Raw genomic sequence first — 16,092 nt, forward strand, 5'->3', positions numbered from 1 at the left:
ATAATTTATTCAAGCATTTATCTTCGTATTATTAACATAATCGTATTCGTAACAATAAGTCAAATAAAAAAAAGAAAGATAAACAATGAAATACACGACATGTGGTTTATCCTAACTTAAGTCATTTGTATCGAAACCATACTCATACTAATTTACAAAATGATTATGTTCGCGTGCACTATATGTTATGCTAACGCGAATCTGTTTCAAACTAACGTACACTTTTTAAGTTGCAATTATACGCGCGTTTTGGACAAAAATTTCACGACAGTAAATTAATACGGTGTGAGTGGTTTTGTAGTATACTAAAGGCAATTCTTTAATCAACAAAGAATTTGTTACTTGAGTCTTGGCAACTATATTACAATTGTTTGATGTGGACTGTATGAATGTATGATGTGTGACAGACAAAGTGTATTACAGGCAAGAATACTTAACAGACAGAACCTTTCTTACTTTATTTCATGGGTTTTTATATCTAAATTAGTTACACCTCTTTGGAGAGGGAAGTACCTAAATGGAACTTATTGGTCAATAGTAAGAGGGTCCATCTACTAGGGTCTCCCGAAGAAAAATCTTATGTTTTTTGGGAAGGGTTGTAGTAGAGGTTATGTGTAAGGAATTTTCTTTATGAGTGATATTCTTTCTCTCTGTGTTATCTCATATTTACATAGTATCGTATAACACTCAAAGGACCCAACACTGTACAAAGGTTTTCTTCGCACCAATATGTCTTTATGATCATTGAGATGTTTGGGATTTTATGGCCCTTGAGAATATCATAATCTTTAAGTAAACGATACCTTATACCTACTACCTATCGTATTTTATGATATTTTATTTCATAGACTTATCGCAGGATTTGTTTAACAGAAATTGAATATTAAGAAAAATAACAGAATATAAAGTTTATCGTCTACAGGAGGTTTGATACTGAACAGATTTAACAATAACATAATAATGTTTCCTACTGAACAAACTAACAAGCATTTACGTTTCCTAAAATTTACTATTGCATAATCCAAAATTTGATTTTATTATAGCCCATTGTATTTTACACAATTTTACAAACTTTTAATAAACAAATATAAATGTAAATGTAAAAAAGAAAAGAAAAATATAAAATGATTGAATTAAGTAACATCGAAGTTAGAAATACCAATTAAAAGGTTCTAAACAGTCGGTTGAGACAACCCAAAAGAGGATTAATTCAACACAATACATACAAATGGCGACATTCATGCTAACCTAAACGTTACTTTGATACTTGAACTTTGGAAAACGAGCCACACGACATGGCAAGTTTCATGGTTAGAGAACGAAGTATCGTATACGAAAACGTGGCTTGTATCTAAAGACTAGTTAAGAGATAAGGGGAAAAGGGAAGAAGGTGAAAGAGGGAGAGGTGGAGGGGGGGCTGAAATGGAAAAGCAAAGGTATAGTTGGGTACAAGGGAATGGTTTGATACCTTTAATCTTTCTAAACACGCTAAGTTAAACTTGTAGATGAATATCTAGTAGTTAGTGTGACAAAAATAAATCTATTGATTCCTTGATACTAACTTTAATATAAATATCAATGACATTTATTTCATTTTATATAATAATATTTCAATATATTAAATGTTAATATTGAATTTTAATAAATGTATTTTATTTTATTATAAATATTTAAGCATCTATTTAAAAACTGATAATATATATATATATATATATATATATATATATATATATATATATATATATATATATATATATATATATATATATATAATCAAATTTATCAATATTTTTATTATAAAAATAGGGATTAAATAAATTTCACAGGCATTTATATTGTATATAATAATATAATATAATTTTATATAATTATTTATATACAATTATTAATATTTTTTTTAATCATTATTTATAAAAATTATTTATCAAACAAATTATTATTTATCAAAATTAATATATTTTAATTATATTATATAATATATAATATATAATATAATAATAATTATATTATTATAATATTTTTTAGTTATATTGTATTAATATAATTAAAATATATTTGTATATAATATAATATATATTATATTATATACAAAATGATTATGAATCAACTTAATAGAAGATTATTGATGTTAAGGTAACAATAAATAAATATTTCAATAATTATGATAATGGTAAACAGTGAGACAACAAAATTAGAATAATCTTGTTATCATAACATTATTAATTGTCATTAAAAAATAAATCAAAATTCATTGAATGCCTGTCATAATTATATCTTCACATTAATAAGAGAAAAAAAAAGATTCATAAAAATAAAGCAATGTAAAGGAAGTATTAAATGACACGTTTCGCATACTCGACAATTATTACGTAAATATAATATAATAGTATAATAAGTTTTTATCACCTGTCATTATTTTCCATTTATCTGTATTTATCTATTATTCTCTCTCTTTCTATTTCTTAACCGTGACCTTTGTATTACAGATGACACTATTACTACCACTTTGCATGAAATAAAACACGAAGGTAATTATTACACGATGGTAATTACACCCTGTACTCATTTCAAAGTGTATCTATTATATTATATATTATTATATTATATATTATTATATTATTATATATATATATAAATATATATATATATATATATATATATATATTTATTTATTTATTTATTTATTTATATGTATGTATGATAAACACATATATTATACTGTATATGTATACACATATGTCTCTGAGATTATACTAACAAGGACTTGAATAATTAAAATTCCACAAAGCATTTTTAATAACGTTTTCCTGTTATTAGAATGATATTAAAAGTGTTATATAAATTTATGTTGTCGATTAAAACGTTCTTTTTTGTTTCTTCTTTTTTTTTTCGTCTCATATGTTACGTCCTAGACTGTTTTTTTTATTCTTTTTTTTTTTTTCATTTACATGCAACGCTCAATATTTTTCTCGCCACAGGTTTCTTATATCAGGTAATCCGATATTAATTCGATTTTCGAAATGAAATAAAAAGATTACGATCATTTCCCTGGTATGTGCGGTATTGTACAAAAGAAAAAGATACGTGTAATCTTAAAATAAACATACTGAAAATTTCGAAATATAAACCGACCAAGGAACGGATATCTGATTGATAGACGTAGGACTCATCGAAATTCGTGAACTGAACTTTAGTTTGAATCTTTCCCCCAGAAGGCATGCCCTTTCGTTGATTTGTTAAACCAATGAACTTTTTAGGCGGTCAATGAACTGACCAATGAGGTAGCTGCTAAATTTGAAATCTTTCAAACTGATTCGATAAAACTAAATAACTGGTTTAAGAAGTGGGAGTTGGAAGAAGTTTATAAAAAAGAGGATCACAAAGAACGCACGGGCATTCATTGATTCATTGTGATCTAGAATTATTCATAATTTTCTATAATCCCAGTATTTCTGCAAATCCTGTATTTAGTTAATAAGTCCTGTGTGTTCAATCTGTAAATCTTTATTCATTTAATTAATATAAGTTCGTATTCAATTTCTAGAATAAATCTAATTTTAGTTTTCGTTTGTAGGATTATATCCAGTATTAATTAAAATAATCTCGTATTCTCTATTTAGCAAAATAAGTAAAGCATTTATAAGAACGATCAGTAACATAAGTAGAATAAATAGATAAACGAATTTGAGAATTAATTAGTGTGTTATTGTGTGTGCATACTAATATCCATTAGTGTTGATCTAAATAGAACCCGAGAGGCTTATCTCATCATCAGCAACAAAAGGTAAGCATCATATTTTAATTCCTAATTATCTATCTATATCTTGTAATACAATCGTAATAGATTTTCATCCTTCACTACCCCTTTTCCCATTTAATTCTCATTTCCAAATCTTTTCACTCATAATTCTTTAAATCATTCCCTGATAAAGGCTTGACCTACCCGTTTGACCAAAAACAGACGACACACCTTGTATTACGTCACAGAACGTAAATATATATCAATAATTTTTTTTTTTATTATTATTTCTTTTCTTTTACTATTTTTGCATACCATTATCATATGATTTGAAATGTTAAATTAGAAATTATAAAAAATATATATTATTGAATATTAACGATTTAACGATAAATTTAATTGATAATAAAACAATTCATTTCTATAATGAGATTTTTCCTTTTTTTTTATTCTTTGTAAGTAAACTTTGCAACACCGTCAAAAATAATTTCTTTGATGTAAAAATATTACGGTCGAACGAAGATAAAAAGCTTTTTTTTCCGAAGCTTTAATACGAGCAATAGAATCGATTGATCGCAGAAACCGCGAAAAACGATAACCTTTACTCCTCTAAACGCTACCCTCCTCCCCTTGCACCCCCAGACGTTCATGTTTTATTTTTGGATGCTATAACGACTATGTCTGATAAATGTATACTCTCTGTTATCAAATACCGTTCATATCAACACAAACACAGACACGAATTGGATCGACAAACTGCAAACAAGTTTTTATTATTTATTATTTTTTTTTTAAATAAGAATTAAAATTTTTAGTTGTCGTAAAAATTATTACATTACTTGGGAGTTGAAACGTATATTTTTTTATTTTTTTTTTTTAACGTCTTCCATTAATTAATTTAATTTTATTTAATAATCATATTATTTCTATTTAATAATAAATAATATTAAATCTATTTAAGAAAAATTATTATTTATTCCAGAAAATTTAATTATTAATCTTACTCTCTCAGAACAAAATCTGGCAATACTTGTATTTTATAATTAAATTAATATTATTATTATTATTATTGTAATATAATTTTTTTTTTTAATATATAAAATGTCAAACAATTGAGTTTTTAACGTTATTTTCTAAGGCAAAGTATTTTCGAAAAATTTTCACGTAACTTCGAAATACACTTCGATCGTGCCAAATTCAGCTACCCTTATGCCTGGCATTTTGGCTTAAAAGCAATGTGTGCATTTTCTTTTTACACGTTCTTTCTAGTAGGATACATATGTACATATATGTGTATATAAGTATACATATATATACGAGCTCGAATACATAACTTATTCGTATGAGATAAATATGTACATACATACATACATACATACATATATAAATTCGTCTACTTTTTCGATTCGTAGTGAAACATATCTTTTTCATAAATGTATTCGTATTTTTCTTCATTTTCTTCTTTCATTCTTTTCATTTAATAAATAACAAAAAGAAGGAAACGAATAAATGACAGTAAGAAAAATTGCATAAATAAATAAACAGATAAATTTGATTTTTTTCTTTATGATGTACTAGAATATTAATACAGAAATTCATGTAACAATATATTTTATATAGAAAACTATGGTACTGCATAAAACACATCTATATGAAACATCCTGTATATTTAATTTTTATGTTTATTAAAAATATATATATGATATTTCGTTTAAATCTTTGTAGACGATAAAACTAATATTTAGTTCTTTCTTTATATTTTATTTTCTGTTTTAAATACGCTATCGATCTTAGTGAAAGAAAACTCCACTCAGAGATTAAGAGGAATATTTTAGGAGAGCCTTAAAATCATAAACAAACTTAAGAATTATCGAGATATATTGGTGCGACGAAAACCTTTGTGCAGTGTTAGGACCCTTTGAGAGGTTTCGGATTTCTATGTAAACACATGCGACACAAAAGAAGAAACGATATTCCGTTATTTTAAAACAAAGTTCCTTTATGCATAATTTCCACTACGATCTTTACCAAAAACATAAATTGTACCCATCGGTGGACTATAGATGGTGGATACTTCTGCTATTGGTCGATAATATTCATAATCTCTTTCCCTCTCCAAAGGGGTGTTACTCTTTCTGATATAAATGTGTGAAAGAAAGTAAGAAAACTACTTCAGTCCTTATTTCACTAATTATACAGTCAGTCTGTTATATCAGACAGTTTATCAGTCAGTTAGTCGGTCTTATATTTGTAACTCTTTTGTATTCTGTATTTTTGCAACCATGCCACTTTTTATAAACATTTGTAAATACCGTCCGACATTATAATTAAATAAATTATCAGATATTTCTTTCTCAACTCCATTAATATATTAATAATATATAATATGTAGATATCATATCATTTTCATTTATTTTTTTGCCTGAACCCCACAATGATGTACTAGAATATTAATACAGGAATTTATGTAACAATAATTTATTTAGAATAGAATTATGGTGCTGCATAAAACCCATTTATATAAAACATCCTGTATGTTATTTTTATTTTTATTAAAAAAAATATATGATATTTCGTTTATATTTTTATTATTTTTATTCGTTTTTTTTTTATCAATTCATAATTTATCATACTTCTCGTAATAATGAAAGGAAAATGATAAAACAATAATATTATTACTACTGTATACAATATTAATTCATTTATAAAATAGTAAGATTACATTTTTATTTTCTTTATGCACTTTATATTTTTTCTTGCACTTATTCGAAAAGGATTTTCTTCAGAATAAAAATATGTTCCCTTTAATAAAAGGTTTCCCTTTTTTTTCTTTTGCTTTTTTCTTTTTCCAAGACGTCAATGCGTAAAAGTATTCAGTAACTGTACTCTCTTGGCGTCAGTAATAACTCCCATACGAGATAACGACATTGTCAAAAGAAAATGGCACTCCCTTTTATCATTATTTCATCCTTAGAAAAACCTTCGGATCTGTAAAAAAAAAAAAAAAAGAAAAGAAAAAAAATTTCCCTAGCTTCCCGTATCTTTGCCAAAATCGACATAATAATTTTCATTTTAAAACTATCATTTCAAATATTTATAATAAAATAAAATTATACACACTTCACATATGCTTACTTTGCATATGTGCAGGAAATTATGATAAATACATAAATAAAAAAAAAATAAATATATAAATCAATAATTATTTATATCATATAATATATAATAATGCAAATAAAAAATAATTATATATAATTATATAAATCAAATATATTATATATGTATATATAAAATTATATACATCAAAAATAAAAATACTAATATAAATCGAAAAGAGAAAAGTTAACTTTATAATTTATTTTGTATTAATTTTATTTCAATAATTTATAAAATTTAATATAATTTATTTCAATAATATTTTATAAAATATAATTGTTGTATAAAAATTATAAACAATATGCATTTTTTCTACGATTTTTCAGATTTATTTTATATGTAATTTTTGATAGAGAAATTATAAATAAAGGAAAGTTTGTAAAAGTAAAGAATAAAATAAAGAAAATAATGTCTCTTTCAACTTTCAATTAAACAAGAGACAAGAAAGAAAGAGATATAATATATATATATATATATATATATATTAAAAAAAAAGTTTATATAGTGTCGTCAGTCTGACTGGCTACTGGTCATCCTAAGTTAGTACCAACTAGTTACACATTTCATGGATCTTTCTAAAACATGAACACCCACGCTATATTTCTTAAATACACACAAAGCAAAAAAATAAGAAAAAGAAAAGGAAATGATAAATGGAACACACACACATACATACAAACTAATCCTAAAATTCTATCACATACTTTTGTGTCTATATATATATATATATATATATATATATATATATACGATAATTATTATGATAAAGCAAAAAAATTGACTAAAATTGATATAATAGATTAATTTTATAATATTATAATTGTTCTATAAAATCAATTGTTTTCCATTTATTCCCCATTAATACAATTATCTCAATTAAACAAAAAATATAATCTAATTTTACTGTTAATGATAATAATATTAAAACCTTAATTCCATATAAATGTGAACATATAATTCTAAAACTATCATACGATAATAATTCAAATTTTGGCAATTAATTTTCCACTATTCAAAAACCAGTATAAATATGTATGTAGGAAATTTTATTTAGGGTGAGAGGTGCGAGGTGAACATACACTCAGTTTAATCTTACTAATAAGATATATTAAAAATAGATATTAGAAAAAGTACAATATTAGCTTCACAATCTTACGATTACAACATAGATAAGCGACTGCACTCTTACAACCGATAACGACTTATATTACAACTGATCAACTGATTACAACTGAATATTAACTGATAACTAACTGAATAATGAACTCATTCCTGCCTCAATCCGTGTCCCTTTATATTCATCCGCATCGTTCTCGAATTTTCCAAACATCCATATCGATGCGATCAACAAAGCATCGATATCGTTCGAGACCTTCTAGATTTAAACAAACACACACACACACACACACATACAACTCAACAATTTATAAAGAACAGACCACACATCGTCTTTCTTTATTTCAACTATCGGTTTCCTTGTTCTTTATTCTTTCATCGCCTACCCGCTTATCTATGTTTATTCATCACACTAAAAAACTCTTCTACATGTTGGTATATGTGTGTATTGAAACTGTAGAAAATATAGCTTTACTAAAAAAAAAAAAATTAATAAAGGAAAAAAAACACACACATACACATACATTATACTTTTTACATACATTAGTGATAAATATTAATTCTGAAACTTTTATGTGGTAATAATTCAAACAATGTCAATTAATTTCTCATTTGTGCCATATTAGCCAGATCAAGTTACACATAACCGAGTCGTATCAAGTATCCTCGGTAGTATAGTGGTTAGTATCCCCGCCTGTCACGCGGGAGACCGGGGTTCGATTCCCCGCCGGGGAGGATTTCTTTTTTCTTTTTCTTATCTACAATTATTAGCCAGATCAAGAGTCACATAACCGAGTCGTACCAAGCATCCTCGGTAGTATAGTGGTTAGTATCCCCGCCTGTCACGCGGGAGACCGGGGTTCGATTCCCCGCCGGGGAGAATTTCTTTTTTTCTTTTTCTTATCTACAATTATTAGCCAGATCAAGAGTCACATAACCGAGTCGTACCAAGCATCCTCGGTAGTATAGTGGTTAGTATCCCCGCCTGTCACGCGGGAGACCGGGGTTCGATTCCCCGCCGGGGAGGATATCTTTTTTTTTTTTTTTTTTTAACAATAATGTCAAGATAAAAACAATATAAATAACAAACTAATATCCAAACACAAATAATTAATATGACTAATAAACAAATTTACCAAAAATTTTTGTTTAACTCTTTCAATATGGTAATTACGATTCGCAGTTTATTCAAATTTGCAACAATTATTTTTAATACAATTTTTGTAAATGTAAAAAGTATATCGTAAAGATTGTATTGTACAAATTCGAATTGTATTGTAAATTATATGAATCTATTGTTCATACATATATTGACAAACATATTGACAAAAAAACAATATCGTATTTGAAAGAATTTCAATTTCATTGCGAAATATTTTAAATTGATGTGATTTCATTATTATACTTTATTTTTTCTTTTTACAAATAATAAAATTTAAAAGTGTTGCAACTTGTTGGTATCAGTTTTCCAATAGAAAAACAAATCTGTGGGCGCATAAATGCGTACACAGAGTCGACATCGATAGCCCTTCATCAGACATGTATATACATGTATAACAGTTAAAGGGCTAAACGACGACAAAGTAAGGGAGGAAAACTCGAACAAATTGTGACAAGGGTAAGAGAGGAAAAAGTAATTAATCATATAAACCATTCACAAATCAAATCGATCGATAAGCGCATGAATATGTGTATGTGTGTATGCGTGCAAGATAATAAGTTTTACAATTAGTTTATTGACTGATACTTTATGTTATATTATTTATTGGATTATCTACTTATCCATCAATATTAACAAAGATAAATGAAAGATTAACGAGAAAGTACAATCTTTTCTAAGTTTAAGTTTGATTAAATAAAAAGTTGTAGAACTTGATTACCAGGATTACTCCCAATCTAACTGTGACATTAACTTTTCTACAACTAGTTCAAGGATTTTTCTGATTATATCTGGGTAGAGTAGTAGTAGTAGCAGCAGTATGTTCAAAGATACAGAAGGATAAGGATAAGATTCCTTTTGTTGAGAAAAATTTAGTTAAAAGGTTCACGCAAACTTCGTAATTTTGACATTTTCTCTACCAAAGTATTATTACATCTTTTTCATTGTGACATTTGAAATGAGAATTCGAGATTGTCATGGCAAGTTACATCATTTTTGTAGTGAAAAATGGTAGAAAATATTTCTATTCATTTAATTCAAGGAGATTTTCTTGTTTTTGTTCTTTTCTTTTATTCGAAAAATAATGAAAATCTTTGTTATTGCCAATTTAATAATAGACACACATTAATACTATCTATAAGAATTCTAAATAATAAATATAATATAATAATTATAAATCAAATATAATAATTTATTCAAATAATTAATAATTGTTTGTGAATTTTATGTTTTGTTAAATAAATAATTAACAATTAGAAAAAATCAAAAATATCTATGTTATAAAACAAAATAAATATTACTATGTTATTTCTGGTTTGAAAGAAAAATCACTCAAATCAAAATCATTTCAAATTTTATTCAATAAATATCTATAATTACTAATAACAATTAATAAGTTTTAATATAACAAAAATAAAAGAAAATAAATAGAAAATAAGTATTAATGTTAGTTTCCATTTGATTGAAAAATGATTATTGTCTAGGGACCCTAGGTATAGTAACCATTATATATGCAAACCTACTAAACTTATATGTGTATACCTACTATTCTTTCTATTTCTCTTTTTCTCATTGTCTATATTACTTTGGTTTATAAAGACAGTAAAGAACTTATAGACCCCAAGGTCGTTACTTGACCTAGACTTAAATATTATTGTCGTCCATAAGTTTGATTATATCTCATTGAATGATCCTAAGAAAGACATATACGAATATACCATTTCCGTAATAATACATCCACCTACTCATGAGAGTTAGTAATATCCTTCTGTTTAAAAAGAGAGAGGTAAAGATAAAGATAAGAGATCATTAACCCTCTCTTACGCTGAATTAATAATACTAAGCTAACGTGTTACATCACGAATAGAAAATAAACCTTCATAAGATAAACCATTGATTAATTATATTCTACAATAACAACAACAAAAATGAAACAATGAATAAATGAATAAATAATAGAATAAAAAATATAACAATTATAAATGAATAATTTGGAATTATTTTTCAACGTAAGTGCATTTAACACTAGATATACAACCATTTTCAGTATACCCTATTTCTACCACACTAGTCAAAATGACTAGTGTATAAAAAAAATGCTTTTTGAGGCTTCCAGTCTTTATTCACTCTTAAAAAATAACAAAAAATGTTTAACAATAATAATTTTAATAGATAAATGGATTTTATAGATATTTTTAAATAACAAAACGCTTAATTATTTACAGAAATCAAATGTTATATGAAGTATAAATTTTGAATTAAAATGATCCGACCAGTCAAAATGACCCGACCAGTCAAAATGACTGGTCTGATATATCTAGTGTTAAAGACTTATTCGAATTTTATATAAATAAATCGAATGATATAATTGTGCCCATAATTATGAAAGTGGTCTAAGTCAAAATTAATAAAATATGAGTTTATTAGTTATTACGCACCACATTATTTTAAACTAAATAAATTCAATGTAATTTTCACGATATTGTCAAAAATGAATTGTTAGAAAATGTTTATTTCAATATTACATAGAATTCACATAATGTTAAAATAGAAATCCTTAAATATTTCGAAACAAGAGATACATGGCTTAGACCACTTTCCTAATTATGGGCACAATTATCAAAATCGTATTATTTGTATTTGATAAATTTGTTTTCTATTTTCAATTGTTTATATTCTTATTATTATAACACAAGTGCAGATATTGCATGCATTAAAGATGTTTTATGTGTATCTATATAATAATTATTTAAAATTATTATCTGCAAATTTATTTAAATAAATGTACGTTTGGTTTTTTATCAATACATATACATACATACACACGGAGATATCCATTGCATTCTGTTCTGAGATAAACTAAAAAAGAACTAGCTGATATCTGGGGATATAGCTCAGTGGTAGAGCATTCGACTGCAGATCGAGAGGTCCCCGGTTCAAACCCGGGTGTCCCCTAGCTCTTTTTTTTTCTATTCTTGCAAAATAAAAACAATTTAATTCACACATATTCTTTTCATTCTAAACATTACCTAACATAACTTAAATATACTTAATAACAACTTATAGATCAACTAATTTGTGTTTTCTAAAAAAATAATTAAAACTAAATGATGGATTGTATTGACAAAAAAAAATACATTTAGCACAAATGAAATTAAAAGGATTGTTGAAGAAATAACAAATTAAGATTGAACGTGATAATTAGTGTTTGAAAATTATCAAACAAATTGAATACAAAAGTCATTCTTATCATTTCGTAAGATAGATAATTTATCTACATAAATAATTATTAAATTTAATTTAATTATATTTCAACTAATTTCCACAAAATAAATAAATTTTTACATCCAATATATGTTCACACATTTATAAATATTAAATATATATATAATTCTATTACAGAAGCATCACCCTGTAGAAAGATCCAATAATGTTACGCTGATGTAGAATATAGGTTGAACAATGGGTCACTATAAATAAACATTAACAAGATACGATCTTCGATGGCTATCAATCAACGCATACGATGCGACGCTTATTAAACTTCTATTTTCAATAAAGGCACGTTATTAATATTTACCATTTTTCCATTTGCTACCGGAAACACTTTATCGTTTAACGATAAACGACCGACAAAGTTGAATAATTTTCTCTTATCTATCTGGAATAAGGGGAGTAGGGATGGAAGAGGAAGGTCTTATACTTTTTTCTCATTCTACGTCACATATTAAATACATATGGTTTTATTTGAATTCATGAAAACGTCGCTTGTTGTGTAGTTAATTTTAAATCGATTTGATAAAGAAACTCTTATTATTTTATACTAGCTGTACCGCTCGCCATTCGTTACTGTGGCTCATGTGAACCAAAATATAGATAAAGGTTAGGTTATGTTTAAATGTTTCGCGCACTTACCGAAATCTATGGCCAACAGATATCGCTAGACTTACCTGTATCTTTTTCTCTTTCTTTTTTTTTAAATTAATTTATTATTTTATAAATAAATTAATGTAATAAAAACCTAGCTGTATGCGAATGCAACGTTGTGTCAAAATTACAAGACAATCGGTGAAGTATTTTTGGAGATTACCGATTAGGCACAAACGAAATCTATATTTTTATGTATACATTTGTACAAATTATATTCTAGGTAAATTAATTTAACGTCAATTTTATTGTTACGTTTTAATAAAAATTTTAACTATGTTTAATAAATATCTCTATCATTGAGTATATGTATTGGGTTGTTCGGAAAGTAATTTCGTTTTTTTCCTAAGACAATTTTGGCATTAGTTGAATGCAAACCGGGAAATAACAACACGTTAGATTAGTGAGATGTTAAATTTATCAAATTCAAATGTTAATGTCCACTTAAAAAGGCCTAGATTTAACCTCGAAGCAAAAATTGTTTTTATTTTTAAAAAAGAAAAATGAAACTACTTTTCGAACAACCCAATATATATGTATTAAAATAAGTATATTATACAAAAATCAATAGAAAAAATAAAATTTTAACAAAATTAATTTAGAAACATAGATTAATTGTAAAATTTTGTCTCAAATAATCTAAGAAATAAAACATATCAATTAAAAACGATATTATTTATTTTAAAAAGATAAATGAAAAATATTATTTAGAAATTTTATTGGGGAAAAATGTCTAATTAAGTAAATATGTATATATAAAAAAAAAATTGTTTACCATAAAAGATAAATAATAAATATATACGTTTATAAGATTGCACATTTTAAAAACCATAAAAGAAGAAGGGAAGTAGTCTACGTTTTTAAGTAAACCGCGCACAGACGTTTTTAATAGAAAACGAACCGACGAATTAATTAACCTTCCGTACACTTCACTTGAGTAGGAAGAATAATGAGAGAAGGGGGTGGAGGGGGAGGGTGGTTTCGAAAGAGAAAGAGAGAAAGTGAATCTTGAAGAGACGACGACGAAGACGACTACTGGTTCAGTTTGAAACCCAGCTACACAAACCAAACCCCCGTCCTATTTTCTAGCTACCTCATTTTCATGCAGCTTACTTCAAAATTTTTGTTTGAAGAATTTTTCTCCTTTGCCACGTAAAAGAAAAAATAATATATATTAAAGAAATTACAAAAGGAAGAAAGAAGAGAAATAAAAAAATAAAAAAATCAACACAAAATGTTTAATAAATAACACTTGAAAATATATGACATAAATTAAACATACCCTAGTAGCACAAAATATTGAAAAATATTGAATACATGTGTATTTAATATTAAATAATTTATTTATTTAAAAATATTTATAATATTTTATAATTATTATATTTATAATATATTATAAATATTTTATTTAAAATATTATTTATCGTTGATACGTTGTTTTATGCATATAATTCGAATCTGCTGTTAAAAATATAATTATACTAGGGGTGCCCGGCCACGCGTTGCTGTGGCTCACAATCAGTTCGATACACACGTCTTTAAGTCAACGAATTACCTTATACCGCCATCTGTTAGAATTTTATCGAACTAACAGAGATAATCATGACTCTTTGTTATTAAATAAATAATTCGCAATAAAATAATATTGCGATTATAAATTAAGATATAAACTATCCTATCTTTCAAGTTAGATGAAACTGCACACAGTGTGCAAAATTTTATCGAAATCTGTTCAGTAGTTTAGGAGTCCATTGCGGACAAACAACGTGACACGTAATTTATATATATTGAGATGTTAGATTTTTGAATAATTTAAATATTTAAAATTTTCTTTTCTTATTAAAAGAATAATGCTAATCTAATGTTTAATAAATAATACTAATTAAATGCCATTTGAAATCTGAAATAAATTAAATTTGTAACTTATAGTTAATATACGTTGTTTTGTGTCAGGTTTTTGAGTAATTTAGATTATAACATTTTTTTATTAAAAAGGTAATATACTATCTTAGAATTTAAAAAACTTAATATATTAACAATATTTTTGATTGATTTCAAATATTTCTTAAAATATAGAAAAATATCGTATAGAAGAAGATTTCATAGAGGTAACAAATTATAAATAAAAATATTTTTCATTGGTGAAAAAGAAAAAAAGTCTTATTTTTTTGAAATATTTTTTACGCTTCTCGATAAATCTTTTAAAGAACTGAGAGATATAATAGTAGTAGTGGTGTAGTAGTTTCTATCTCTAGATCAAAAATTGAAAGAGAAATCTGTCCGACAGAAAAATACTGTTTTCGATATAAGGTATTTTTTTTTTTTCGCTAGACCCGTGACAACTTTTCGTATTCGAATTTCATGCATCCGACAAAATTGTATCTCACTATTTTGATCTCCAATAAAGGACAAATGATTTAAATAATTTTATATATATATTTTTTATCTATATTTTTTATATATCAAATATAAAAATAAAAAAAAGTAATAAAAACAGAGTAACATGATTTATCGTTCAACCTAGTGAGAGAGCTCTCTACGCACAAAATTCAGCAAAATGTGATTTTGATTGTATATCTTTCCACTCGTTATTATTAACGATTTATGATACCACGAAGGATCTTGTATCATAAAACGGTGGATGGATACTAGCGACAGTTTTCTCTTATGATCCCATAAAGTTTCCTACCGAAAAGAAGCAACATCAAAATGTTCAACTTCGACGACGAATATTTGAATTACGAGTTTGCAAATAAATAAAAGCAAATAAAAAAAAAGAAAGGACACAGGAGAAATAAAAATGGAAAATCAATGATAATAAAAAAAAAATAAAAACAGAAAAAGTCAAAAGAGTATAATACCAACAGTGTTATACTACTTTTATCTTTTGTTAGACGTAAAACATAAAAATTTTACAACGAACTAACATTTGGATTATTACGAGGTTACGAATAATATAGAAATAGAGAATAATAATAATAAAACCTACAAAATT

General features: G+C 25.7%; 1 protein-coding gene and 4 non-coding genes across 7 annotated transcripts in view; 4 read left to right on the forward strand and 1 right to left on the reverse strand.

Moving 5' to 3' along the window:
* Frmd5 (FERM domain containing) overlaps positions 1 to 16,092 on the reverse strand; it is an 83,882-nt gene that overhangs the window by 57,057 nt on the left and 10,733 nt on the right. The window lies entirely within an intron of this gene.
* TRNAD-GUC (transfer RNA aspartic acid (anticodon GUC)) lies at positions 8,675 to 8,746 on the forward strand. The gene has a single exon. It is a non-coding gene; the product is annotated as a tRNA-Asp (tRNA).
* On the forward strand, positions 8,820 to 8,891 carry TRNAD-GUC (transfer RNA aspartic acid (anticodon GUC)). The gene has a single exon. It is a non-coding gene; the product is annotated as a tRNA-Asp (tRNA).
* TRNAD-GUC (transfer RNA aspartic acid (anticodon GUC)) lies at positions 8,966 to 9,037 on the forward strand. Its single transcript has one exon. It is a non-coding gene; the product is annotated as a tRNA-Asp (tRNA).
* TRNAC-GCA (transfer RNA cysteine (anticodon GCA)) lies at positions 12,054 to 12,125 on the forward strand. The gene has a single exon. It is a non-coding gene; the product is annotated as a tRNA-Cys (tRNA).

This window comes from Polistes dominula, unplaced genomic scaffold, assembly GCF_049000335.1.
Source record: "Polistes dominula isolate Pdom_NZ unplaced genomic scaffold, Pdom_raw_medaka contig_73, whole genome shotgun sequence".
NCBI classification, from domain to species: domain Eukaryota; kingdom Metazoa; phylum Arthropoda; class Insecta; order Hymenoptera; family Vespidae; genus Polistes; species Polistes dominula.